This window comes from Mus musculus, chromosome 8, assembly GCF_000001635.26.
Source record: "Mus musculus strain C57BL/6J chromosome 8, GRCm38.p6 C57BL/6J".
Taxonomy (NCBI): Eukaryota; Metazoa; Chordata; class Mammalia; order Rodentia; family Muridae; genus Mus; species Mus musculus.
Window position 1 is genome coordinate 66916782 of NC_000074.6, and position 27999 is coordinate 66944780.

The window sequence follows — 27999 nt, forward strand, 5'->3', positions numbered from 1 at the left end:
TATTTTGTTGTTGTTGTTGTTGATGGTGGTGGTGTTGGTGGTGGTGATGATGGTAGTTGTGTGTGTGTGTGTGCGCACACACACGCGCACATATGTGTTTCCTCTTTTAATTTCCGGCTCTGGGATTTTTCCTAGATGTAGTAAACATCTTTAGAAGTTTTTCTCCTAGTGATGTCTTATTTTTTCCATCTATTATGATTAAAATTTCTGCTTCATTAAGTAGTCTTGGCTGATATCTGGGTCTTGGAAAGTCTGTAGAATATCTGTCCAGTCCCTTCTGGCTTTTAAAGTCTCCATTTGAAAAGTCAGGTATTGATTGTTCCAATAGGTCTGCCTTTATATGTTATTTGTTCTTTTTCCCTTGCAGTTTTTTTTTTAAACTTTTATTTGCTCTTTGGGAATTTCACATCATGTACTCTCATCTCCCTCTCCCCTCGTACCACCCCTCCACCCTTGCAACCTCTCTCCTCAACAGAGAAAAAAAACCTCCTCCCGGAAGCTGTAGTTTGTCACAGTTTGTCCTACAGTATACCCTTTTGTTTGTGCTTCTTTGCTTGCAAGTGTTCATTTCAGTGACCCAGTCTGGTAAGAGGCCTTCGGCTTCTGCTATTCTGTCAGTACTGGAATCTCACTGGGACTCCTCTGGGATATCATGTTGTTGCCCTGTGTTATGGAGATTCTGTGTTTTGGATCTGTAGGGTTGGCCCCCATATACTCCATCAGTTGATTACTGGATTAGATGTTGGGGTGGACCCATTCAAAGCCCTGGATCTGGGCCTGAGAGGTAATTGAGCTGGTCAGCCTGATAGCTTGTCAGCTCTCCCACTTTCACACCCTTGGGGCCAGCTTACCAGCAACCCTGTAAACAGGGCCAATTTCTACAATGCTGTCTAGGCGAGGTGCCGGATTCATTCTCCTGAGTGTTGCAGCTGGTGAGGGACATGGCCCATTTTCCCCTCTCGTGGCCTTGAGGTGAAGGGCCCACTCTGCCATAGCAGGTGAGGTTCAGGGTTAGCTCTCCCGCCTGCTCTAGGTGGCAAGGACAAAAGGGAGGGAAAGAATCTCTCCCTTACAGATGCCATCGCCCAATAGAAAAGAGGCAGAACAGGCTTTTCCACACTCGTACCCTCAGTACTGGCTCACCCACAACCCCCACACTCAGGGCCATCTCTACTGTGCTGCCCAGACGAGGTGCAGGGCTTGCTCTCCTGCCTGCTGTAGGGGCCCAGGGCTGAGGAGGGCTCATCTCTCCCTTGCCCATGTCACCACACATAGCAGACAAGTGTCAGGGCATCTCTCCCACACTCACATTCTTGGGGCTGGCTCTCCTGGGTGCCCACCACCAGGGCCAGCTCTACTGTGATGACTAGGTGAGGTGCAGGACCCGGTATCCTGAGTACTGCAGCTGGCTAAGGGCAGGGTCATTTCAGCTGCTCTCATGACTCCAGGGTCAGATCTCTCATGATGCCCAGGTGAGGGGTGGGGCCAGTCCTGAACACCCCTTAGACATGAACATGTCCCCAAGCAGCAGCCCAGGCAAGGAGCAGACATCTGCTTGGCCTTTGGAAGTGATCAATCCCTGCTGCTCCAGGGCCACAGATCCAGTAGCAGCACAGGTCAGGACCCCACCATGGCCCCAGGTGACATCAGCAGCTGCTCACATCAGACTGTTCCACACTGCACCCTTCTGTTTCTCTTCCTCTTCTATTTCTCCACCATTTACTTGTTCCTCTTAGTGGCACCCAGTGTCTCTGAGTGTCTGGGGTCATTTCAGGAATGCTCTGCCCTGCTCATCCAGGACATGGTATGCCTGCCCCAGGCCTGCACAGCACTGGACTGGTGATCGTCTCGGTTGAGGTTGTTCAGAGACTGCTAGGGTGCCAATCATTCAGATGTCAGCTGAGATCACTGAGCTGAGACACAGCCTCTCTCCGCTCTGCCACCTCCTGACACACGTGTGACACAGCAGTCACACCTGCAATGCCTCTAGGGGCAGGGCCCTAGCAGGTTTTAATATTCTTCTTTGCTGTGCATGTTTAGTATTCTCTTAATTATGTGGTGAGGAGGCTTCTTCTCTGTTATAATTGATTTAGTGTTCTGTATGTTTCTTGTATCTTGATAGGCATCACTTTCTTTAGGTTAATTATTTTTTATGATTTTGTTGAAAATATTTTCTGTGCTTTTTACCCAAGTTTCTTCTCCTTGCTCTATTCCTATTATTCTTTGATTTTTGTCTTTTCATAGGTTTCAGATTTTCTGTTTTTTTTTTTTGGGGGGGGGAAGGGGGCAGGATTTTTAGATTTAATTTTTTTTTTTGTTTTGTTTTTTTTGGTCAATGTGTTTCTTCTGTTGTGTTTTTTAATGCCTTCGGTTCTATCTTCTATCTCTTTTATTTTGTTGGTGAGGCTTACCTCTAAGGTTTCAGTTTGATTTTCTATTTTTTCTTTTTATTTCTAGATTTCTTTCAGTTTGTGTTTTCTTTATTGATTCTATTTCCACTTTCAGGTCTTGAGCTCTTATCCATTTCCCTTCACTATGTTTTCATAGATTTCTTTAAGGGGTTTATTCATTTCCTCTTTTAGGATATCGATTATATTTTTAAAATCTATTTTAAGGTTTTTTTTTGTGTTTGTTTGTTTTTATGATGTGATATGCAGGGCCTGCTTTTGTAGGATGACTAGGCTCTAATGGAGACATATTTTCCTGGCGGTTATTCATTGTGTTTTTATGCTGGCATCCAGGCATCTGGGTTTAGGAAAATTGTAATTCTAGGTGCTGATATCTGGCCTTGTCTTTGGTGGGTTTTTGTTCATTGGTTTGTGCACATCTCTGGTTCTTAGAAAGATGTGTTGGCTGTGTGTTCCCTGGTAGAAAATTCTCCTGGGATCCTGACAGGTGTGAGCTCTGTGTGTTTCTAGGTGTTGTGGAGTAACATGTGGTCATGGGAAGAGGCTTTAGGAAGGAAGAAGGCTTCCCACAAGAATCTGCTCATTTCTTCGAGAATGGGCTGGCTACAGATTCAGGGGAGGCCATAGCAGAGGGTCTTCTGCAGAGCTGGGGATGCCTAGAGAGTGGCCTGCGGATTCCCAGGGAATGCCTAACATAGTTGGGCTGGTAGAACGCTGCCTCTGACTGGCCTCAGTCAGTACCCCTCAATCCGCAGGAGAAATCAGGGTCCTGGTACAGGTGGCAAAAAGTAACAAACAGACACGGACACAGAGAGAGTGCTGTATCTGAATGTAATTTCTCAAAATGAGCATCAGATTATTAATACAGAAGAGAATAGGGAAGTTAGGTAACACATCAGCAAGGTACAATGAGGTTACCAGATGCTTAATGGCTCTTACACAGAACAGAGGAATGCAAACATAAAGAATGGCAGGAACTGGGCAATAAAACAACTGAGACAAAGTCAGCTCTATTTAAGGTCAGCTATAGTCTTAGAAGACAGGTGTGAGGTCTTTACACTCCTGGGGCAAGGGCTTTCACACCCAAGCCATAGTTCTAATTAGGGAGTTCTGCTCTAGCTAACCTTCTCATGAATAATGCAGTACTCTAGTTCCTCCTTAAACCACAGCCCAATCTACTTCCTAAACCATTGTAAATTCCTGTATATGGGAGTGACTCAGCTTTTATTCTAAGCAATTGTGTGGGGGGCTTTTTACTAATAAGTAATGTAGTCTGCCATACATAACTATAATAAGAATTCTAAACTTACTTTGCTAAGCTTGCCCTGAGATTTCTAACTCTATGTAGTAGATACTAATGCCTGATTTCTTTCACTATCTCTCTTACAATACTAGAGGCAATTCTGAATGCTCCTGAATAGGTAATATTCTTACTGAATTCCAAGCCAAGGACTATCTAGGGCATTGGTGAAGGCCAGGAAGCAAAGTTTAATTTTGCTTAGGTATTTGGCAAGCCATTGCTTGGAGGCTCCTATAATAAAACAATACTGAAGAAAGCACACAGATCCATTCACTAACACAAGGATAAGTTTGGAGCATTTGTTTTACAGGATGCCACTGTTCCAGTAGACTAAGTTTCTGTGAACTTTTTGCCTCAGGACTGTGCCCAAGTTTTTAGGCCTGTCACTGGAGTCACTACTGGAGTGGGTGTGACAGAGCTACTGATTTCTAATAATCACCCCTCTTCCAGTCCTTTACAGACCGACTGCATTCCTTACCCACCTGACTCAGTGTCTTCTTTTATCCATATTGAGTGGATCTCTCTGTATTGTGGAGCTCGTCATCTAGTATACTTGCTCTGCCCTTGGAAAACCAGTTTCCCCAGCACATCTTGACTTATCCTTATGTGCTCTAAGGGGCACCATTACTAATATACATGGCTTACATTTTTCCTTTGTGGACTGAATTTTGGATCTGCACTCTACTTCAGTCACAGATGCCTAGTAAATGCTTTTATATTTTTAAGTAGGGAAAAATAAAATTAGCATCACTTCAGTTTCTCCATATGTAACATCATTTCTTTTCATATAATGAAAGGGTGAAGGGACATAAATTGTGGTAAAAATTAGTACAGAGATCATTATTTACCTCAAAGTCCAAGTTAAAAAACAAACAAACAAACAAACAGCTATGGCTTCTTGTTCTGAGTTAATTTCCGAACTCTTTTCTGCTTCTCACATGTAGGGCAGAGCTCACAGCTCTCAACAGTGCAGGTTACCACATTACCTGTTGTTCATCATTGTAGAAAGTGAGAGAAAAATAAAGAGATGGGAGTGGTTTAGGTTCTATCATGAATAAAGAAGGTATACTCCAAGTGATGATCGGCAGAATCATGTCTTATGAGTTTGAAGGATATATTCACACATAAGCCCTTGGATTATTAATTATAATTAAGCACTTATTTAATGCTAAAATTGCCTTCAGGATTTGCAGTAATGAGGACTAGGGAAAGGTCTTTTTGTAACTTAACTGCTTTACAGAATTAAAAGTACCAGTCTATTTTGTGCCTTCTAATTTGCAGGAGTCACTAAAGACAAGTATGCCTGGATTGTGCTTGAAATATCAAAACAGCATTACGGTTGGAGCTTGTTATCTTTTCCCCATGGGTAGTGCTTTCCTTCTGGCATACAGAGTTGCTAGAAAGCAAGAATAGAAATGTATTGGTTTGTTTGCAGAAGGCAATGCACATTAGAAAAGCTCTCAGGAAGGAGTTCTGTTAAGAGATTTCTGTTGTCCTCACTGGGAAGCTAACTACATGGAACTTCTCTCTTCTTTTGCAAGCCCAAATTTTATGGACTGGAGTGTGGCAATTACCCAGACTTTATCTGTTATAGGAAAAAACACAGACTAGGATGTTTTATTATGACAATAATGCATTTCTACGTAATATGCTTGGGCTATTTTGCCTAAACGAACTTGCTAATTTTCTTATCACTCACTTTTGAACTGACATAATTGGTAGAATTATCAATGGAAATACAAAAGACTAGACTCTAGTTCTCCTATGGCTCTCATGAGCTCCCCTAAGAGAGATACCATGTTCTTTCATATCATCAGATTCGGTCCAGTAGATGACTAGGCTTTGGATCTATTATAGTAAGTCCCAGGCCAATTCACTAGAGTGCTAACTGAATGATTGACATGCATAGAGGCTTGTAGGGAATGTTCCTGGGATCAAAATATCCCTAGATCAATAAAAACAGGACTGGGTAGTGGGATCTCTAGGTTTATGATAACTTTTCAGTTACTCAGAACTTGAGCTGGTGGCTTGGATCGTTCTATTCCTTCTTCTGTACCTACCTGTCACGGATTGAGAGAAAGCAGTGTAACCTTGTGTCAGGCCGTTGCTTTATGATGAAGGCTACGATTTGACAGTAGAAGCTGGAGGGACAGAGCTTCAACTTTGCTTCAGTGTGATGAGGGCAAGAGGTTACGGCAGAATCTGTGACGCTGGAATGTTGTGACATTAAGTTTGTAGACGTAGCACCACAGACATTGGGATTTTTTTTCTCTACCAAAGAATTTAATACAAAATTAATATGCTCTTGTGTTTGTTCCTGTTTATACGTATAGATGTCTTGTTATGCAGACTCTCATCCAATTCATCCCTCTGCACATTCACTTGCTCACTTATTTGATAAGCTATTCCATGACGATTTTTGAGGACAGGTTCTAGAGCACTCTTACCTATAGAGCTTTGATAGTTGAGACTTGGAGGGGGCATTTAAAAGATAGTCTTAATATACAATCACAGGCAGTACACAGCAATAAAAGCTCATAGAAATATTTACTAAAAGAGTGAAGAGACTCTTCAGTGTTTGTGGACTGAAAGTAGATTTCTTTGTATTACTGAGCATGGGTAAGAAGTCACTTGTCTTCACACATCAAAGCATGTCTCCCTTTCAGGGACTGTTTCTCTAGGAGAAAGAGGGATTAAAGCATGTGAGAAGTCCTTCAGCAGGAAGCCAAATGGTAAGAGTGCTAACAATCCTACTCCAACCTCCATGCATGAGAAATAATGAACAAAGGCAAACAGATTATAATATCAGATTTTTTGAAGCACTGAAAAAAATGTACATACACACACACACACACACACACAAACTCACAGAGACAGAACACACACACACATATACACATGTACAAACACAGATTTTGATCATGAGTTGCAATTTGTTATCTCTTTAATCAACACTAATCTAATCTATATAAAAGATAAGACTCAATTGAATGGATTCCCATTAGAAGCCCGTGATAGTCTTCCCTGAATTCTTTTCTTGGAATGTTTTTCAAGTCTGAACACTTTACTGTGTGACTGGCAGAAAAGGAATGACTGTTTGGGAATAGTACACTATTCTTGCCCTTTATTGTAAAATGAATTTATAATTCTAGCTAGCCTGTATAATGTACACATAATCTAGGTATTTTATTTACAAGCCTTAAGCCTAGATTGGGAGGCTTAGAGCTATTTTAACTTATTTTCCAGCTACAAATTCCCTTATTACTTGCTCTTTTTCCTGGACATGTGGCCATGGTCCATCTCCTGTCATGTCAGCCTCTTCCCCTCTCCATGTCCTTTCTTCTTTTTCTCCTTCTACCTGCAACCCACTCACTTGATCCTCAAGCTCCACCTTTCTTCCTTCACTACCCAATCACAGACTCTAGCCTTTCATTGACCAATTAAATTGGGGAGAAAGGTTTGCATCCCATCACATGAGGATCTGTTGGTTGGGTGCGACCAGATCTTGAGAGTCACTAGTTAGCATTAGAATACAAGCAGCATAAGACCATCACACTACACTTCATACTTTTTTTTTCTCTCTTCAGCTTCCTGATTGTGCAGTGTCTTCCAGGTCTGTGTGGGCAATTCACCCAACCATATTGAATACGTGAGTGCTAGGTGTAGTTTTAGGGATCTATTTTTAGGATACCTTTGTTTCTGCTCTTATTGCACCGCCTGTCTCTTGTGAGAAATGAGACAACGTGGTTCCATGGAGTAGTTTACTTTCATTTTGATGTCATAATTCTACTCATCCAAACCATTGCCAAGAGCTCAGTTAGTCTGCCTTGGCTCATAGTCCCCCAGGAGGATTGTTTTCAAGCCACAGGTGAGTCCAGAGGTACATTCAGCCATACATACCTTTGCTAGTTTCATCTCTCCCTGGGAACTAGACTCCTGGGAGCATGGTCCCTCCTCCAGTTCTCTCACAGCTCGCCAGTTAAGCTCCCTTTAGAGCAATGATTCTCAACTGTTGGTCACTACTCCCCTGGTGCCCCATTTCCAATATTCTGAATATCAGATGTACATTATGATTAATTACTGTAGGACAATTGCAGTTATGAAGTAGCAAGGAAATGATTCTATGGTTAGAGGGTCACTGCAAAATGAGGAACTATGTTAAAGGTTTGCAGCGCTAGGATGGTTGTGAACCACTGCATTAGAGAAACCTTAAGCTTTTTTTTTTTTTTTAACTAGTAGACTATCATAATCCACCGGTGTCTAGAGTGTTCTATCAGAAAAAAAAAAACCAATATGGTGTTTAATTATATTTCTACCAGAAGACACCTCCAATCACTTGTGATAATTCTGCCTATATCAGGGTGGGGTGTAAACTTACCCTGGTGCCACCATTAAAAGTCCTATCTTGCCCTTTCTGTTGGACATTAGAGTCTCAATTAATAAGGATTTTTATGGGCAGGAGGAGCTTTTCAGATGAGTACTGTAGGGGAGAGATTCGATTCTATCCAATTATGTGAAGAAGTAGTTTGCTGTATTTCATGGGGGAAAGAGTGTTTTCATTAGACACCGCAAAACATATGGTTTTGCTATTTAAGCTAATTATTTGTAAATATTTTAGCTTTAAAAAAAATCCCTTCATTTATATCACCATGCCTGTTAGTGAAAAGTATCAAGAATAACAGGAACAGAAAAACTCTAGATAAAAGCACAGCCCCAAGCTCTGGTATACATTATATTACTCAGTGGCTTGAGACTCCACTTGGTTTGGGTTGTGCACTGGCAGCCTGAGACCTTTACCTGAATATACTGTATACACACACACACACACACACACACACACACACACACACACACACACACACCACTATGAACATGTCTCTGAAAAACTTGTTAGCAACCCAAGACTACCATCTGCACTGAATGGCATGCACATCTCTCTAAACGATGGACATGCTTTCTCCTCATTCAAACAACCATCAAACTGAGAAAGAGTTCAGTCAAACCCTAGTTATGCTGGTAGAGAGGCTAACTCAGGCAAACTAGTTTTTGAAGCATGCTCAATAAGGCAAATTGTGTCCTCAAAGGGAACTTTAGGGAGAATCTTCTATTTTCTAGCTTATCATTATGCATAATTGGAAGTGTATATGATTAAAACTAGATTCAGTGTTAGAAGGGGCATATAACATAAAAAAAAAACTAGTTAAATAACTTAATCTATAAGTCAGGATAAAGAACTACTCACACTATACCTCTTAGCAACCAAACTCTACCATTGGATACCCATAAAATGAACCTTCAAACAGTAATTGGAGCCTTTGAGTACCCTTATTAGTATAGCTTGCTGTCAATCCTGATCATGCATCTGACCGATCCTATCACTTTGCTTTGGACAAGGATTTTTGCTACTTTTGCAAGTCTATATGTGCTTTATTAACACTTCAAACAAGATGCCAAGAACCAGGAACACCTGACTCAGACTCTGACCTGTCAGGTAACAGTTGTATACTGTACCTTTTAGAAGCCATTATTTGAATATATAATTTTGTGGCTTTTAATATTAATTTTGTATTAATGTATACCAAATGCCTATAAACTTGGTAGCTTGAAAGTGCCATACCCAACACACTTGTTTATAGCTCCCTAGGGCAAATCATCTCACCAAGCTGACATCCAGCAGAAGATGGTCTGGTCTTGTCTATGTGCTCTCAGGAGCAGTCTCCTTTCAGCTCGTGCAAGTGCTGAAGAATTTACAAGGAACTGAGTTCCTATTCCCTTGCCAGTGTTGGGCTGAGGACTACCCTCAGGTCCTAAAGGCAGATTTCTGCTTGTGTCTAGATTCTTGGCGCCTCCTCCTCCTCTTCCTCCTTTCCTTTTTTTCCTTTTATTTTTATTAGATATTTTTAAATTTACATTTCAAATGTTATCTCCTTTCCTGGTTTCCCCTCCAAAACCTCCTATACCATCCCCCTTCCTCCTGCTCACCAGTCCACCCACTTTCATTTCCCTGTCCTGGCATTCCCCTACACTGGGGCATCGAGCCTTCTCAGAACCAAGGGTCTCTTCTCCCATTGATGCCCAACAAGGCCATCCTCTGCTACATATGCAGCTGGAGCCATGGGTCCCTCCATGTGTACTCTTTGGTCAGTGGTTTAGGCTCCATCTTCAAAAAAGTCAGCTTAAGAGTCCTTGTCACATTTAGAACTTCTATGACCACAACCTAGAAAACTCTAATTTTAGAGGTCACTGAACTAGGTAAAGTCATCTGAATAGTCTTTCCTTTTTCCTTTTTGAAAAAAAAAATTTATTGGTTATTTTATTTATTTATATTTAATCCCTCTTCCTGGTCTCTCCTCCACAAATCACCCATACCCATCCCCCCTCCTTCCTGCTTCTAAGAGGGTGCTCCCCTACCCACCCACCCACTCTGGCCTCACCACCCTAGCATTCCCCTATGCTGGGGCATGGAGCCTCCACAGGACCAAGGGCCTCCCATCCCATTTATGCCAGATAAGGACATCCTCTGCTGCATATGCAGCTGGAGCTCATGGCTCCCTCCATGTGTATTCTTTGGTTGGTGGTTTAGTCCCTGGGAGCTTGGGGTTGTGGGGTTCTGGTTGGTTGATATTATTGTTCTTCCTATGGTGTTGCAAACCCCTTCAGTTCCTTCAGTTTTCCCCCTAACTCCTCCATTGGGGTCTCCATGCTCAGTCCAATGGTTGGCTTCAAGCACCTGCATCTGTATTGGTCAGGCTCTGGCAGAGCCTCTCAGGGGACAGCTATACCAGGCTCCTGTCAGAAAGCATTTCTTGGCATCAGCAATAGTGTCTGGGTTTGGTTTCAGCAGATAGGATGGATGCCTAGGTGGGGCAACCTCTGGATGACCTTTCCTTCAGTCTCTGCTCTACTCTTTGTTCCTGTGTTTCCTTTTGACAGAAGGAATTCTGAAATGATTCATAAAATCCATAGGACCACCCACACTAAAAATGGAGAGGGACTGGGCTGGGCATGGTAGTAAATACCTGTAATCTTTCACAACACAGTGAGTTTTTGTGTGCCTCAGTATATGAGACTGTATTCTCTCTCTCTCTCTCTCTCTCTCTCTCTCTCTTTCTTTTTCTCTCTCTCTCTCTCATAGACACACACACACACACACACACATGCACACACAAACACACACACACACTCCTCTGCAGATATGTGTGCACATAAAAGAAAGGGCACTGTGCAAGGGAACAGTATTTTACACCACATTAAAATTCTGCCTACAATGTGTACATATTCAACTGCTATTTACTGGTATTTCCACAAATTCTTCTTTTTAAGCTAATTCTTTAAACCCTTCAATTTGTAAATGTTTACCACAAACTCTTTCTGATAAATTTTCCAGAGTCCGGTAAAAATACCTCCGTATACATTATTACCTGTTTCACCATTAAAAATTTTAAAGTATTGTTAAACCCACCTAGACTTAGAAGAAACTTGGGTGTCAAAAGATAGTTTCTGATAGACCCAGAAATGTAACTAAGTGGGTGCCATACAGATGGTTCTTGAGTGTTGCATCCCAATAAGCTAATCATAGATTGAAATTGTAAGTTAGAAAAGAATCTAATATAGATAACTACTAAACCCATAGCTAGCCCTCCCTACATTCAATGTACGCTGTATATATTCCTTACAACTGAGTGGTATCATCCACCAAAAGCCAGTTTTGGAATAGTGTTGGCTTTCTTGGAGATTGTATATGGTGAATATTGCTACTAAAGCCTGTGATCATGTGGCAGATAGAGTCACTTGTGTCTTGATATAATTGTGTAAAATTCTAGTAGTTTTGCTAATGTGAAAAAAAGTCAAAATTCAAAGTGGAAAGAAAAATTTCTAGGGAACATTCATCGCTGTCACATTGTAATGAAGTTAAAATACTGACCCATCATAAATTCAGAACTAAGTAATCCTAACACAGGCTGTACGTGTCTGTCTTCTCTGCTTCTAGATATAACAAGGTGCTTCTAGAAATAATAAGAAAGTTGTCCAACTCTTCCTTCCACATAATAACTAGTTGACTTAAACGTTACCTTACAATGTTCTTTTTTGTCCTCCATGGAGGACTCCTGCCCTGCTATGCACTTTATCTCCTCTCTGCTGGTGCATGGGTCTATGTGCAAGACAAGATACTTATCTGCATCTACAGAAGTGCAACCTTTTCTGAGCTGGTGTTACCAACACTGAGGAAATGTTGAGGAAGCAAGTCCATCCCACCATAGTAGTTTATACTTAACTGGAGTGCAATAGCTACACTGCCCATACATACTTTCATGATAGTTCATCAGGTTCCATTTCATTTTTACAGCTACATCAATTTTCTTTAGTAACCTGAGAGACTAATACGATATTGTCTTTTGTAGCTTTGGATCCAATACAATTTCCAGCTGTAATTTGGTTTTATGTCACTCAATACTTCAAAAATTATAATTTTCTTCAAAAGGATTTCACATTTTAAGATTTGTTATAATCTTTCATGGGCTGTATAGAGAAGATTTGATACAAAGATTTTACATTTTGAAATATTTTTTAGTAACTTTTATATTGTAGTGGCAGATTCTTAGAATTTAATGTGTATATAAGCAAAATTACCAAATGATAAAAACTGTATTTTCTCACTTCCTATTTCCTGATTCATTTCCTATCTGTCTGTCCATTTATTATCAATCTGTCTATATACTACTATTTACCAATTATATATCAATTATACATATATCATTAAATCAATTTGTCAATATATGCAATCAATGTGTAGATGCTTCTTTCAAGCATCTATACATTACCTATCACCTATTTTCATTGATTATGTGCCATCTATTAATTATTATCCTTCTGAATATAATCTATTATCTATCTGTATATCATCTATTTATTATCTATTTATACATCCATTAATCTCTATATTTTCTATTATCATCTATGTGCACCATCACTTATCTTATTATTCTCTATTAACTATCTGTGTACCTATGCATCTATCTATCTATCTATCTATCTATCTATCTATCTATCTATCTATCTATCGCCTATCTTTCTTTCTATCTATTTATCTATCTACCTATCTATCATCTATCACCTATCTATCAATCATCTATCTATCATCTATCAACTATCTATCTATCTATCTATCTATCTATCTATCTATCTATCTATCATCTGTGACCTATCATCTATCAATTATCTATCAATATACTTATCATATATTTACCCAACTACTATCTATCAATCTAGATATCTATCATTTATCTATCTTTGGGTCATCTATTATCTACTTATTTATTTATTATTAAAACTATTAGTAAAATCAAAAATGAAATCTAGAATAACTGAACAGCAAAATGCTGTCATGTGATTGTTAGAACAGCAAAATGTTAATTGGCATAAGTAGTAACTTGAGTTGTAAAACTACTTATTGCCCCCATAAATATTTCATCTATGTGTATGTGTCCATGATAAGAAACTACGTATTCACATTTGTGTATGTGCATGTGTGTGCATATGAAAGCCTTAGATTGATGTCTAGTGTCTTCCTCTGTCACTTTCTTCTTGCTCCCTGAGGCAGGGTCTTTCACCTAAACCCAGAGCTCAAAAATACTGACATTCTGGCTGGCCAACTTACTTTACCAACCCTGTCTCTGTTTCCCAAAGTGCTGGAACTACAGGCAAACCATCATGCTCAACTAACTGTTTTGTGGATTCTAGAGATCTCACAGTTGTGGGGCGCCAGAACCACTAAATCATCTCTACAGCCATCACTGGCCTTTTATATACAGAATCTTTCCATGTAGCCCTTGCTGATCTGGAACTCACTTAGAGCAAGATGACCTTGAACTTTCAGTAATCCTTATGTCTCTACCTCCTGAGTGCAGGAATTATAAACATGCATCACCAGACACAGCAGAAATTTATAACAATTTATCTTGAGCTGTTCCTTAGGGTGGTGATTAATCGCATAGTAGAGCCAGACTAATGGCAACCTTATTTTATGATAATGAATAGGACTTATTCAGCTTTCTATTTTTTACAGAAGAATGAAAATATGATATTTATCCAACTTATACAAAATGATATAAAAATATAAAATTAAAGAGAATGAGATAGAAATCCAGCCATAGTTTATTGCTCTGAAACTCAAGACAGATGTTGGCAAGCTCCCAGCTTCTCCACTGTGTCTATTAATCTGTGAAAAGCAAGAAACCCTCTCAGGACTCCAAATCCAGAGTCATGGTTAATGATAGGGGAAATAAACAGTGTGGTTGGGGCGAAGAATTAAAGAGTCACTGGTATAGGTCATGAACACACAAGGTCTACCCTTCCTGCCTTTTCCTTTACTATCAAGTCTGAAAGAGCAGCAAATGTCACTCCCAACATGCCTGAATATAGTCTGAAGGTTGACTCATGTTCCTCTTGGGGTTATAATTATAATATCTATTGAGACACAATATGACAGAAAAGGAGGCAGATTAAATCAGACTTGCAAATTTTTCTCTCAACCTTTTGCTTATCCATGTAAGCTGACTATAAAAAATGTGTTGCCATTTGTAATTACATGGTACTGGACTATTGATGCAAGTTCCTTCCTATCCCAACTCTCCTATTTCTCCTCCATTTCACCGAAATGTACATGTAACATAGAAACTGCTATCACTCTCACTATGGAAATAGATGTAGATTCATATCTATGAGTCTGAACTAAGAAATAATCTTCAAGGAAAAACGAATAGTGTAATGCCCTTCTCCTAAGTCCAGGACTTGGAAGTAGAGTGATGAGCAACTGTCTGCCAGCACCTCCAGAAGACTGCAGACTCTTGGGATGATAAAGCACATATCTATTTCTCGTCTAGCCTGGAAAGGAAAGACATTCATTGATTTAGTTACCATCAAGTCGAGATAAATCTAGTAAAATATCTAATACTAGCAAGAGTCAACAGTTTAGAGATTATTTAGAGAAAGACTAGCCTATGAATAATTGCAAAAGTTATAAAGAAATAGCTGCGTAACAAATGGCCTTTCTGTATCAGTATGCATTAGGTGTGCAAATTGAAAGATGTTTAAACTCACTGGTGGAGTGCTTTCAAAAGTAAAGGTACTATCACTTATTGTTTACTTTCTGGTGTTTTCACTAGATAACCTTACACATTATAATTATAGATTGAAGATTACAGATTATACATGCCACAAGCATATATAATGAGGGATCTGAGAGATTATTCAGACTTTTTCAAATATCAAATGCCTGAACCTAGCCTTGGATAAGTGTTAGATGGTGGCCAATTTGTGGAGTCAATTATCAAAGAAGAGTAAGTTAGCAGAAGATAGGTGTGAGGGAACCAGTTTCTGTTTGTCTCCCTGTATCCCTTATGAAGATACTAGTTTATTTGGAGCAATTTAATCATTAAAATCAGTCCCAAGTTTTAGACAATGAAACAGTAGTTATGGGCCTTCATTTCCTAGTTGTTCTATTCACCATGTGACTTGAGGCTTACTCTGTAAGTGAGAGTAATGACTCTTCATGGTAAGATTCATAGAATCTGCCCCATGGTGAGAACAACAGGAATGTAACTGATAACTGATTCTATCATCAGCCTTTTGCATTAATTATTATGGTTTCCGTATGGTATATTTACTATAATTCTCTAATCAAATACCTTACCTTAAAATATTCAAAAAAATGTTCAGATTTTCTCATTAACAGATGAGCAAGATACCCAGAAGATGCTCCAACATGTAATAAGGGCATATGTTCCACTATGTTCATAGCAGCTTTATTTGTAATAGCCAGAAGCTGGAAAGAACCCAGATGTCCCTCAACAGAAGAATGGATACAAAAAATGTGGTATTATTTATACATAACTACTCAGCTATTAAAAACAATGAATTTATGAAATTCCTAGGCAAATGGATGGAACTAGAAAAATCACCCTGAGTGAGGAAACCCAATCACATGGTATGCACTCACTGACAAGTGAATATTAGCCCAGGAGCTTGGATTACCCAAGGTACAATTTGAAAAACACATGAAACTCAAGAAGAAGGAAGACCAAAGTGTGGATACTTCCATCCTTCTAAGAAGGGGGAACAAAATATCCATGAAATGAATTACAGAGTCAAAGTGTGGAGCAGAGACTGAAGGAATGACCATCCAGAGACTGCCCCACCTGGGAATCCATCCCATAAACAACCACCTAAACCAGACACTATTTTGGATGACAACAAGAGCTTACTGATAGGAGCCTGATATAGCTGTCGCCTGAGAGGCTCTGCCAGTGCCTGACCAATACAGAAGTGGATGCTCACAGCCATTCATTGGACTGAGCACAGGGTCCCCAATGAAGGAGCTAGAGAAAATACCCAAGGAGCTGAAGGGGTTTGCAGCCCCATAGAAGGAACAGCAATATGAACTAACCAGTACCTCCAGAGCTCCCTGGTACTAAACCACCAACCAAAAAAACACATGGTGGGACTCATGGCTCCAGCTGCATATGTAGCAGAGGGTGGCCTAGTCAGTCATCAACAGGAGGAGAGACCCTTGGCCCTGTGAAGGTTCTACGCATGATTATAGGGAAATGCCAGGGCCAGGAAGCAGGAGTATGTGGGTTGGTGAGCAAGGGGAGGGGGAAGAAGGAAGGGGTTGGGAATTTTCAGAGGGGAAACCAGGAAAGAGGATAACATTTGAAATGTAAATAAAGAAAATATCTAATAAAAAACAGTATATAAAAAAAAGAAGAGCAAGGAAGACAAACTATATTTTCTTTTTAATTTTTAATATTTGATGCATATGACAGTGTTAATAAATACATGTTGACTTTTAAATGAGAATACATTGGAAATAACATTATTTGAGATCATCAAGGTAATTTACCCAGTGGATTAACTTGTCTATTGGTTAAAAACAACAGTCCATTTTCAGGAAAAGTAAGAGCCCAAGCTAGTTTGTGTGACCACCTGAAAGCCACAGTAAAATAGAGCTTCAGGAAGAACATTCATGAAGAATTCCAAGATATTTAATATTCTTTTAGTATTTCGAGCCATTCTATCAGGATCATATGTCAATGAGAACATACTAGTACTTGGTCACACTCTGTGTCCAAGCTCAGGTGCTGGTCTGCTAAGGTCGCTCACTTGCTATTAAGTTGTTATTAAAATACAGGCATTAATCAAACTATGCAATCTGAGCAGAAACTGTTTAAATCTCTCACTTAGCTGTTTATTCTCTTTATCTAGTTGTTTGCCCTTTTGTTATATTGCATATATTGCTTCCTAACTTCTATCACCTTCATACCATGCATCCACAGAGGACCCTATGAGTAACTAAACTTAAATCACACCCAGTCAGCAAGAAAGAAGAGCACACTCAGGAAGGCTGGTGCGATGACTCAGCAATCAACACTCACTCAGGAAGGCTGGTGCGATGACTCAGCAATCAAGCTTGAGCACTGTTGTTGCCGAGGGCTGTGGTTCTACTCTCATCCCCAACAACCAGTGGTTCACTGCCTGAAACTGCAGCTCCAGGGGAATATGATGCCCTCTTCTGGTCTATATGTGCACCTGCATACATGTGCACACATACACACAGACACACACACGTACACACATACAGATACACCCACACTAAAAATAATAAAAATAAATATTACAAAAGAGTATTGCAGAACCTAAGAGAAATGCATCCTATTTTTAAATGTAATCATTTGTTTGAATTACAGTTTAATTTCATCAGTTCCCTCTCCAATCATTCTGACATACCGCCACTCCCTCTTAAATTGATGGCCTCATTTTCTTTGACTATTATTATTTCACATATTTGCATAAATATATAAATACAGCATATCGATTCTAGTTTTGTTAAATGATTATTATTCAGCCATTATTATTATTATTATTTATTATTTTTGTTAGGTTAAAAAATATAAGAACTCATTTACTTTTTTATTATGTTGAACAATTACTAATATATAAGCAAAGTACAATGTTTTCCCAACATCAGATGTTTTCTTAACTTAGACTGTTTTAATTTTAATTTTCTATATGTTGAGTCTCATGATATGAAGTTTTGATTATGTCTCTTTTTCTTTCCCTCTTTAAAGTCTTTCAGATAAAACATTGAGGAAATTTGCAGTCAATGACACACATAATGGAAACAAATGACTCCACTTATCCTTTTTTGTGCAGCTCTCAGGAGAAGTCTCTCTTCCTATTGGGAGAACAACACATAACTCCTTTTATTGAAAACCACCATGAATAACTGTTAGGCTGGTGACTAATGGTGAGTTCTCTGAGAGTTGTCATTTCATCAGAGAGCATGCAGGCAGGTGCTCCTTCTGCATGTGTGTACTTCAAACACACTGAAAGCGTAGAGTCACACTAAGAGCTCTTATCGCTGAATGAAAGGTACAAGTAGAGATGAAAAGGCTGTAAACACAGCAAGTATTAGAGTGCAGCTGGTTCTCATACAAACCATTTGGATGGGTGCATTTAAAGAATCCAAGTAGGAACAAAAACACTGTTCAAAACATACCCCGCTCCTAGAAAGTGTGGAACTTCAAAATATGGTATGTACTTTCCACTGTGGTAACAAATACTACTTTACAATGAATATACTGTTAGCATAAACAAAACAAAGCAAAAACAAACAACAACACACACAAAGGAAGCTCCACTGTGGCTTCTGTTCCACATTAGTTCATGGCATGGTTTGTCTTGTCCACAGCAAAGTGTTTCTTGCAAATATTTCAGGTGACACTTTATCCCACTGCTTCATAAATCAGTTTTGCCTTCATTTATGAAAAGATAATTTTTAGTCAAAGCCGAAGGAGGCACTTTCTTTTTCTTTAGTATTGAGGCTAAAATACCAAACGCAAACAAAATAAACAAAGCTTAGGCTGGCATGTCGGTTCAGTCAGTCAAATCTCTCAGCACAAGTGCTAGGACCTGAGTTCAGCTTCTAGCACCTACATACTGAGCCAGTCACAGTGTAGTGTGGTGCAGTGTGGTGCGGTGCGGTGCAGTGCGGTGTGTTCTGTCTGTAACCCTTGCATTGTAGAAACAGAGATTCTTGAGGCTTGGTGGCAGCCAGTCTAGCCAAATTTACTCAGTGAAAGACCCTATCTCACTGGGAAAAAAAGGTGATGAATTTGAAAGAGAGTCTGGAGGGATATATGGGAAGGCTACAAGAGAAGAAAGAGAAGCAAGAAATTCTGCAATTATAATTTCAAAACCAAAATAAAGTGAAGGGAGAACCAGGAAGATACCAGTTGACTTCAGGTCTCTACACACATATGTACACACGCCCACACGTACATATTCACACACATATGGACACCCCAAACCCCATACATTTTGTTCTACATTAGGTTGTCTACATCTTAGCACTGTTGGCAGTTGGGTTGGTTAATTCTCTACTGTGGGACCTGTCCTGTGCTCTTTAAGACATTTAGCAATATTTCAGTCTCTAACCCCTTAGATGCCAAAAACACCTTCCCACAGGTGTGGTGACCAAAATGCAGATATTACCAGAATGTCCCTGAGGACCAAAGTGCCCACTGTTGAGAATCAGAGCTTTTGATTCTGGCCCCATCACTAACGTCAAGTTCAGAGGAAAGACAGTGAAACCCTAAAGGAATCCGTAGCACTAAATGAAGGCTATTATGCAGTGAAATACAGATTTCTGCCGAATTAAATGTTCTCGCCTTTGAGAAATCTAAAAGGAAACAATACCTTTAAAAATATTAAAGTTCACAACTCCACTGGCAACAAAATGCTTCTGTATGAATTAGTTAAGCTAGAGGCATCTGGCACTCAATAGAATAATAGCTATAATTCACACTGTGTATATATATTTTAACACATCCTATTGTATGTGATAAATAGATGCAATTTTACCTGTCGGTTTAAAAATCCATTAGCATGCTGCCTTCGAAGCTGGGCCATCATCTTTTATTCATGGGATAATTACTTAGTCGATGTGTTTTACCTGGTGCTTCCAAGTGGTAATGCACTGTAAAAGGCTTTCACTTGCTATTAAATGCATAATGTACATCTTTTTAGTTTCTTTTTACACAAAGAACACTAGCATGGATCCCAAGATGTAAGACTGGAGTTCATTTCTCACACAGTGAATGTGCCAGTACCACCTGTTGGTGTAGTATACTCAGCTTGGATGGGACATCGCCTGGTATCGTGTCAAGGGCTACAATTTTTGGGACAGGACAAAGAATGGTTTCTCTTCCTTAGAGAAACTGCCACAGGTATTTTTCCCACACCCATTGATTCAGGATCTATTCTCATTAAACTCTGTAGTGTAGTCAGCATCAACAGACTACCTATCCTCAAATTATTTGCATTCTATCAGACAAGAGAGAGGATTAACTTCCCAAGAGGCCTGACAACAATGCATAACAAAGGCAAGGGAGCTGTGGAGAACTTATCTGCAAAGAACCCTCTTACAAAATATTAATTTTATGTATATGGGCATCTTGCCTACATGGATATCTGTGCACCACATGTGTGTGTGTGTGGTATCCACAGAGAACAGAGAGACTATGAAACACCCTGAAACTGGAGTTACAGGTGTTTGTGAGCACCATGTGACTGCTAGGAATCCAAGTCCTCTGGAGAAGACCAAATGTTCTTAACCACTGAACATTTACTGTAGCCGTGCAAAGAACCCTTAAAAGTGGGCTTCATGCAGCACATGGTAAAATCCACGGGAGAGAGGCCATTGCAGGATCTTAGATTACCCTGTGACTTTTGACCTAGATAATCTTCAAAGATGAATAAGAGGAAGATCTTTTCTCATGGATAACCTGGCCTAACCAAGCACAAGGGTCCATTGGAATGACAGCTGAGACTATTTGGTTTTAAATAGGAGCTTGGTATATGGAGTAGAGGGGTTAATTTAGTTTGGAGAATGTAAAAGTTAAATTTTATTTAGCCTTTAAAACATACATCACTGTAATAGTATATATGAGTATGTGTGTATGTATATATATACATATGTATATATATATATATATATATATATATATATATATATATATATATAGAGAGAGAGAGAGAGAGAGAGAGAGAGAGAGAGAGAGAAGAGATAGGAGGCCAAACATGTGTATGAGTATATATGGAGGCACATGCCCCTGTGTGTGTGGAGGTCAGAGGGGGTGTCTTGTGTCCTGTTATATTTATATCACTCTTTGCCTTATTTCTTTGAGACAGAGTCTCTTGCTGGAGCTAGACTGGAGGCCAACAAGCTCTAACAGTTTTGCTGTGTCTTCCCCTCACAACTGAAGTCATAGGTGAGCACAGCCATACCTGCCCTTTTTACATGAGTGCTTGGGCTTTGAATTCAGATTTTTATGCAGTCAATGCTCTTACCTGCTGAACCATTTGCCCAGCCCCAAATTTTAATTTATGCTTTAAGTTAGTTAGATATTGGTGTGCTTCTAGAGATGAAGAATAAGTGAAATACAGCAGTGCTTGAGTAAGATGAATCAGGTAGGAGTACATAGTATAAACAAGGAAATGTTAAAGCCAGGACAAAGACAGGAGAAGAAGGAAGGCATGGGATATTCAGGAGAGAGATGCAAGTATTATGTTTAATTGTCATACATTCCCCCATATCATCTTAAGTGAGAAGAAGATATGGCAGGTCCAGGCTCTAGCATTACTTCTCCTGTGTTCTTTCCTTTGCTGCTGCCTGGAGCAGATGCAGTAAAATACTGCCCAAATTCACTTTTCCTAAGCACAACAGTAGAGAGCCAGCCCCAGCTTCCCTCAGCTTCCCTTTTCTCTCTGGGAGTTTTACTCTGCTGAAGAAAGCTACTGTGAAGAAAGCAGCCCAGACTTTGGAGTGAAAGTAGACATGCAGTACCCTATACTCGGTCATCTCAATCTGGAATGGTTCTCAAGAGTTTTCTTAGCTCCAGCACCCCTTGATAAGAAGACTAAAGTCTAGCTGTGCTCTTCATCTTTCCACATTGCCACTAGACCAAGTAACCATGGGCAGTTGTTTGAATGATGAATGATCCCCATAATCACAAGGGTTTGAATATACTCAGTCCTCAGTTGGAGGTGCTGGTTTGGGTAGGTTTGGGAGATGTGGCTTTTGTTGGAGAAGTCTGTTTTTTGGGATGGGCTTTGATAGTTTAAAGACTTGTGACATTTCTTTCTGCTTTGTCCTTGCAGTTCAAGATGTGAGCTGCTACTTCAGCCACTATGTCTTCACCCCATTATTGTAGACGCTAACTCTAAGAACTATAAGTCCAAATAAATTCTGTCTTCTATACATTGCCTTTGCCACAGTGTTTTGTTACAGCAATAGAAAAGTGACTAATACACAGTGGTTGAATCATAATGCCAATGATAAGAGGTGCAGACAAGATACTTCGGAACAGCCGCAAGCCTTATTTATTTGATATAGGAAACAAAAGAGCAAGTTTGGGAGAAGGTTCTAGAGTCCTCAGTTATAATTAGTAGAATAAAACATTTCATGAAAAAAGGTTTATCAAGATAGGGAAATAATTATAGGTTATATCATCCACCAGCTAGGCAAGAGATGATATTAACAGGGTTGTATAATTGGTCTCATAAACTTAAAGAAGGCCATACAAGTTAACTAAAAATACGAGAATGATTTTTTAATGCAATAGATATAAGCAAAACTTAGACAGGTGCATATATTATAGTATATTATGTAAGATTACAGCCCTCTTGGGGATTTCAAAGATATTTCTTCAAGACACATACAACTTTCATTCTGAAAGTGGTGGGCTGAAGAAGGAACATAAGAAACACTGAAAAGTTCTTGGGTTAGTATTATCCATAGGGTTAGTGGTAAGGAACACTGTCATTGAACTAGTTTCCTTACAGCCCAATCAGTGAGAGTCTTTGATGGATATCATGATTGATAATGATATAGGAATGCCTAGCCTACCCGTGAGTGATATCATTCCTTAGGTAAGTAGTCCTGGTCTCTATAAAGAAACTAGCTGAACATGAACCTAAGCAAGCCAGAGAGAAAGCCAGGAAGAGACTTTCCTTCACTGGACACTTTTCTGCTAGATGTGTCTTGACTTCTCTCTGTGATGGGCTATAACTGGGAAGTAAGAGCCAAAGAAACCCTTTTCTTCTCTAAGTTGCTTCTGGTCTGAGTGTTTCATAACAGCAACAGAAAGAAAACTAGAACATCTAGTGTGGTCACTCATATCTGTCTCCCAGTACTTGGGAGCCTGTGGCAGGAGCATTACCTTGAGTTTGAAACTAGTCTAGACTGTAGAGTGAGTTCAAGACTAGTTTGGGCTACTATAGGTGACATCCTGTTTCAAGAAGAAAAGAAGGATACTGAGAGAACAGAATCTTAATAGAAAATGGTGCTCTCTCGCATAATTTCTGCATTCGAATGAGTTTTCACACCCGAAACTTGTAAACATCCTTTTAGGAACCCAGATGTAAGAACATACACCATGGCAGCAAGCTCAAACCATAATTATTCTCATCTTCTCTATTTACTCTCGAAGTAATATATACTATAAAAGAGGGCACAGTAAGCCTCATTGCTTACAGGTCATGACTTGGGGTCTGAATCACTGTTTTTGGCTCCTTTTTATAAGGGACAATATGAGACAAAACTTATAGTTGAGAGACCAGATCTTTTGGCTTTAGACTGCATCTTAGAGAGTCTGACCTATGGTTGAACTTGAATTAACTATAAGACTGGTACCTAGCACCAGTTTCCAGGCTTCTCCCAACAAGACACCTGTATCTAATACCAGTTTCCAGGTTATTCTCCAGGAAATCTGCACCTTCAGGTTATAAGTTTGTCCCTGACACTTCACTTCCTAACAACTACCAATCAGAAAGCAGAAATTAAGTTTATGGCTTGGCTCCCAGCACCGGACAATTATGTTAATGGACAAATAAAATTCTGTAATGCCCCTCTAATCAGATAACCAGATGTGTGTCAGGCTACCCACTTCTTGCCTCTATCAATGACCACTTAAAATTAGACTCATAGCTTCACCCTCCCATTCTACTGTGCCAGAGATGGTGATGTGGCCCAAGCTCAAGTTTGTAAAGACCGTAGTGAGATTGTATCAGAGCCTGCACCTTGGTGGTCTTTTGGGCTTGAGAAGAGACACAACACAGTGCACTCATTGCCACAAGGGGATTGTATCTGTGCAAGGGCCATTTATTCAATCTCAAATATCATGATTAGAATAGGTGGGTTTTGTAATCATTAGAATGTCCTTACTCTTGATTGATTCTGTGATTGGACTTATGATAGCTTTAGTGCTAAAATACTACATTGAAGTCTAAAATGACCACTTATACTCTCCATTTAATACCCTACTAACTCATTTTTATCAAGTACACCACCATATTTAAAAGACAATGTTAGAAATTAGTAGCTCTCCTGGGCATATATCCAGAAGATGCCCCAACTGGTAAGAAGGACACATGCTCCACTATGTTCATAGCAGCCTTATTTATAATAGCCAGAAGCTGGAAGGAACCCAGATGCCCCTCAACAGAGGAATGGATACAGAAAATGTGGTACATCTACACAATGGAGTACTACTCAGCTATTAAAAAGAATGAATTTATGAAATTCCTAGCCAAATGGATGGACCTGGAGGGCATCATCCTGAGTGAGGTAACACATTCACAAAGGAACTCACACAATATGTACTCACTGATAAGTGGATATTAGCCCAAAACCTAAGATACCCAAGATATAAGATACAATTTCCTAAACACATGAAACTCAAGAAAAATGAAGACTGAAGTGTGAACACTATGCCCCTCCTTAGAAGTGGGAACAAAACACCCTTGGAAGGAGTTACAGAGACAAAGTTTGGAGCTGAGATAAAAGGATGGACCATGTAGACACTACCATATCCAGGGATCCATCCCATAATCAGCTTCCAAATGCTGACACCATTGCATACACTAGCAAGATTATGCTGAAAGGACCCTGATATAGCTGTCTCTTGTCAGAGTATGCCTGGGCCTAGCAAACATAGAAGTGGATGCTCACAGTCGGCTATTGGATGGGTCACATGGCCCCCAATGAAGGAGCTAGAGAAAGTACCAAAGAAGCTAAAGGGATCTGCAACCCTATAGGTGGAACAACATTATGAGCTAACCAGTACCCCGGAGCTCTTGACTCTAGCTGCATATGCATCAAAAGATGGCCTAGTCGGCCATCACTGGAAAGAGAGGCCCATTGGACACGCAAACTTTATATGCCCCAGTACAGGGGAACGCCAGGGCCATAAAAGGGGAGTGGGTGGGTAGGGGAGAGGGGGTGGGTGGCTATGGGGGACTTTTGGTATAGCATTGCAAATGTAAATGAGCGAAATACCTAATAAAAAATGGAAAAAAAAAAGAAATTAGTGCCTTGAACACAAAGGTGTAACACAGGGTGATAACTCAACTTCCATGATATATTCAATAAGTTCACCCTTCTAACTTTAGAGAAAGGATATAAATCCATAAAATAACACTGAACTATTGAGAAAAAGCTAGCTAGTTTCAGATGCTGTATCTAATGTGGGAATTCTTTTGGGGAATATTAATATAGCTTAATATGTACTGCATGTAGCCACTGATGCAGTGGATTGGCTGTCATTGATGTATCATCTTCCAATGTAGAGAACATATCACTGTGTTTTGTACTTCCCATCACAAGGAAGTACATATTCTAGCAGAACTCTCTGGGCTATGGAAGTAGCCTACTTTACATATGGGACTCTTTCTCTGAGTCATATATAAGGAGGGTTGCTAATTTTGAGTAAATTCTATAGGAAGACATTTTTCTGTACTAACTGGGTTTTAATAACAACTAACCTGTAATTGCTGGTTTTGTGTGTCAACTTAACACAAGCTAGTGTCATCAAAGAGGATGGAACCTCTGTTGAGGAAATACCTCCATGATATCCACCTGTAAGACATGTTCTGTTAGTGATCAATGTGGGAAAGCCCCCATCCCATTGTAGATGGTGTCATCCCTGGGCTGGTGGTCCTGGGTTCTGGAAGGAAGGAGGCTGAGCAACCCATGGGAACCAAGCTAGTAAGCTGCACACTCCATGGCCTCTGCATCAGCTCCTGCCTCCAGGGTCCATCCCTGCTTGAGTTCCTGTCCTGACTGTGAGTGAGGGACTATGATCTGGAAGTGTAAACAGAATAAATCCTTTCCTCCTCAACCTGGTTTTTGGTCATGGTATTTTTGTCACAGCAATAGAAATGCTAATTAAGACATAACCTAAAGTTTAGATTTCAACATAATTGGAGCAATGGTATTATATCTACAGAGTCATAGATTGGAAGTGGTGATCTTTATTGACCAAATTATAAATGAAACTTTGGCTGTATGGAGAGAAACAGTATCTTCTGTAGCAGTGTTATACAATTTAAACAAACAAAAAAAAAATCTCCTGGCCATATGGTGGTCCTGGAAGAGATGGAGAGTTCAATATTTGAGCCATAACATGATCATGAGGCCAGAAATTCTGAGCATAAGCCAAGTTCCTTCTGACCCAAACTCCTCATGCCACATGGATTTAACAACAGCCAGCAGTGGTAAATCTGGGAATAAATATAAATGCAGTTAAAATGAACACAAAGTCTGAGCAGGTAGTTAAGATTTTGGTGTTATTTTCTATGTTCCCTTTGTGTGTGTGTCTTAGTTCATACATACAACTACAGAGAAAAGGAATAAGTTCACTGATGGACAACTGATTTTAAAAAGCCTAAATTTAGTCTGTAGCTATGTTGGCTTCCTTTGTGGGTGTAAATTAAAAAATAGTATGACACTTACACCTCAGACATACTTGAGTCATCTCTAAAGGACAATAGTGAGGGAAAGTCCTGCAAACCGAGACTATTGCTATTCTGACTATACAGGAACTCATTGACAAATGGCATAAACTGATGGTTGCCTGCATAGTTGAATTTTTATGGAGAAGGAAATGCTGCACAAGTTCCACAACACCTATGTGGAAATCAGAGAACAGCTTCATAGTTAGCTCTCTTCTTCCACCATGCGGGTTTTTTGGATCAAGCTCAGGTTGTTTGACCTGGTGTCAAGCTCTTCTTACGCACTGGTCAGCCCATCTCTCTTACTCCAACAGTTGTTTAGCAGAGTGGAAATGGGAAAGGGAAGGGCAGAGTTATAGGAGTCCAGAATATATCAGCAGACTGACAGTAGTCAGCACAATGGTAAAGACACTTGCGTTGTATGCCAACACCTATTAGACTACAGAGTGTCCATGACTGACGAAACAGTAAGAGCAACGTAGACGGAATAGCTCATCCATTTGGCCTTCAGTGACATTGGTTATTGGCTATAGTAGCAATGAGTCTAAGAACTGAGTAACAATAGTAGCTCAAAAGAGAAGGGAAGAGGAAGGAGGAAGGGGGGTGATGCATGCAGCTAGAGGTGCTGTCACTAATTATATGTGTCTAGCCACTCTCAGTGCCAAAAGTCCAACTTGACCTACAATAGCAACCAAATGAAGAAATACTTTACTTTCAGAAGAGTCCCAAGTCACATAATTGAACATATGTTGTCTTAATAAGCACTAACTTGTTTTTGATGGACATCTGCCATGTATTTGAGCTTTCATCGGAATGATTGCCTTTCTTTTATTTTTTTTTATTACAGATTTTCCTCAATTACATTTCCAATGCTATTCCAAAAGTCCCCCCCCCTGCCCCCCCCCCGCACTCCCCTACCCACCTATTCCCATTTTTTGGCCCTGGCGTTCCCCTGTACTGGGGCATATAAAGTTTGCCTGTCCAATGGGCCTCTCTTTCCAGTGATGGCAGACTAGGCCATCTTTTGATACATATGCAGCTAGAGTCAAGAGCTCCGGGGTACTGGTTAGTTCATAATGCTGCACCTACAGGGTTGCAGATCTCTTTAGCTCCTTGGATACTTTCTCTAGCTCCTCCATTGGGGGCCCTGTGATCCATCCAATAGTTGACTGTGAGCATCCACTTCTGTGTTTGCTAGGCCCCAGCCTAGTCTCACAAGAGACAGCTATATCACAGTCCTTGCAACCAACACTTGCTAGTGTATGCAATGGTGTCATCGTTTGGAGGCTAATTATGGGATGGATCCCTGGATATGGCAGTCTCTAGATGGTCCATCCTTTTGTCTCAGCTCCAAACTTTGTCTCTGTAACTCCTTCCATGGGTGATCGTTTCCAATTAGGAAAGAAGCCTTTCTTACTCTCAGGGCTTCAGTAATACTGA

The 27999-nt window shown here is 40.0% G+C and overlaps 1 long non-coding RNA gene and 1 other non-coding gene across 3 annotated transcripts in view; one reads left to right on the top strand and one right to left on the bottom strand.

The window, feature by feature from the left end:
• Positions 1-22027, top strand: part of Gm39185 — a 32663-nt gene extending 10636 nt beyond the window's left edge. Inside the window, exons 2-4 of one of the 2 annotated variants that reach the window (XR_870476.2) lie at positions 17920-18013; positions 20955-21038; positions 21928-22027. This is a non-coding gene — a long non-coding RNA (predicted gene, 39185). The remainder of the gene's footprint in view (positions 1-17919; positions 18014-20954; positions 21039-21927) is intronic. The other variant, XR_870475.2, reaches the window with a different exon arrangement.
• On the bottom strand, positions 1869-1997 carry Gm25275. Its single transcript, XR_003947703.1, has one exon. It is a non-coding gene; the product is annotated as a small nucleolar RNA SNORA17 (small nucleolar RNA).
• Positions 22028-27999: the final 5972 nt, after the last annotated feature.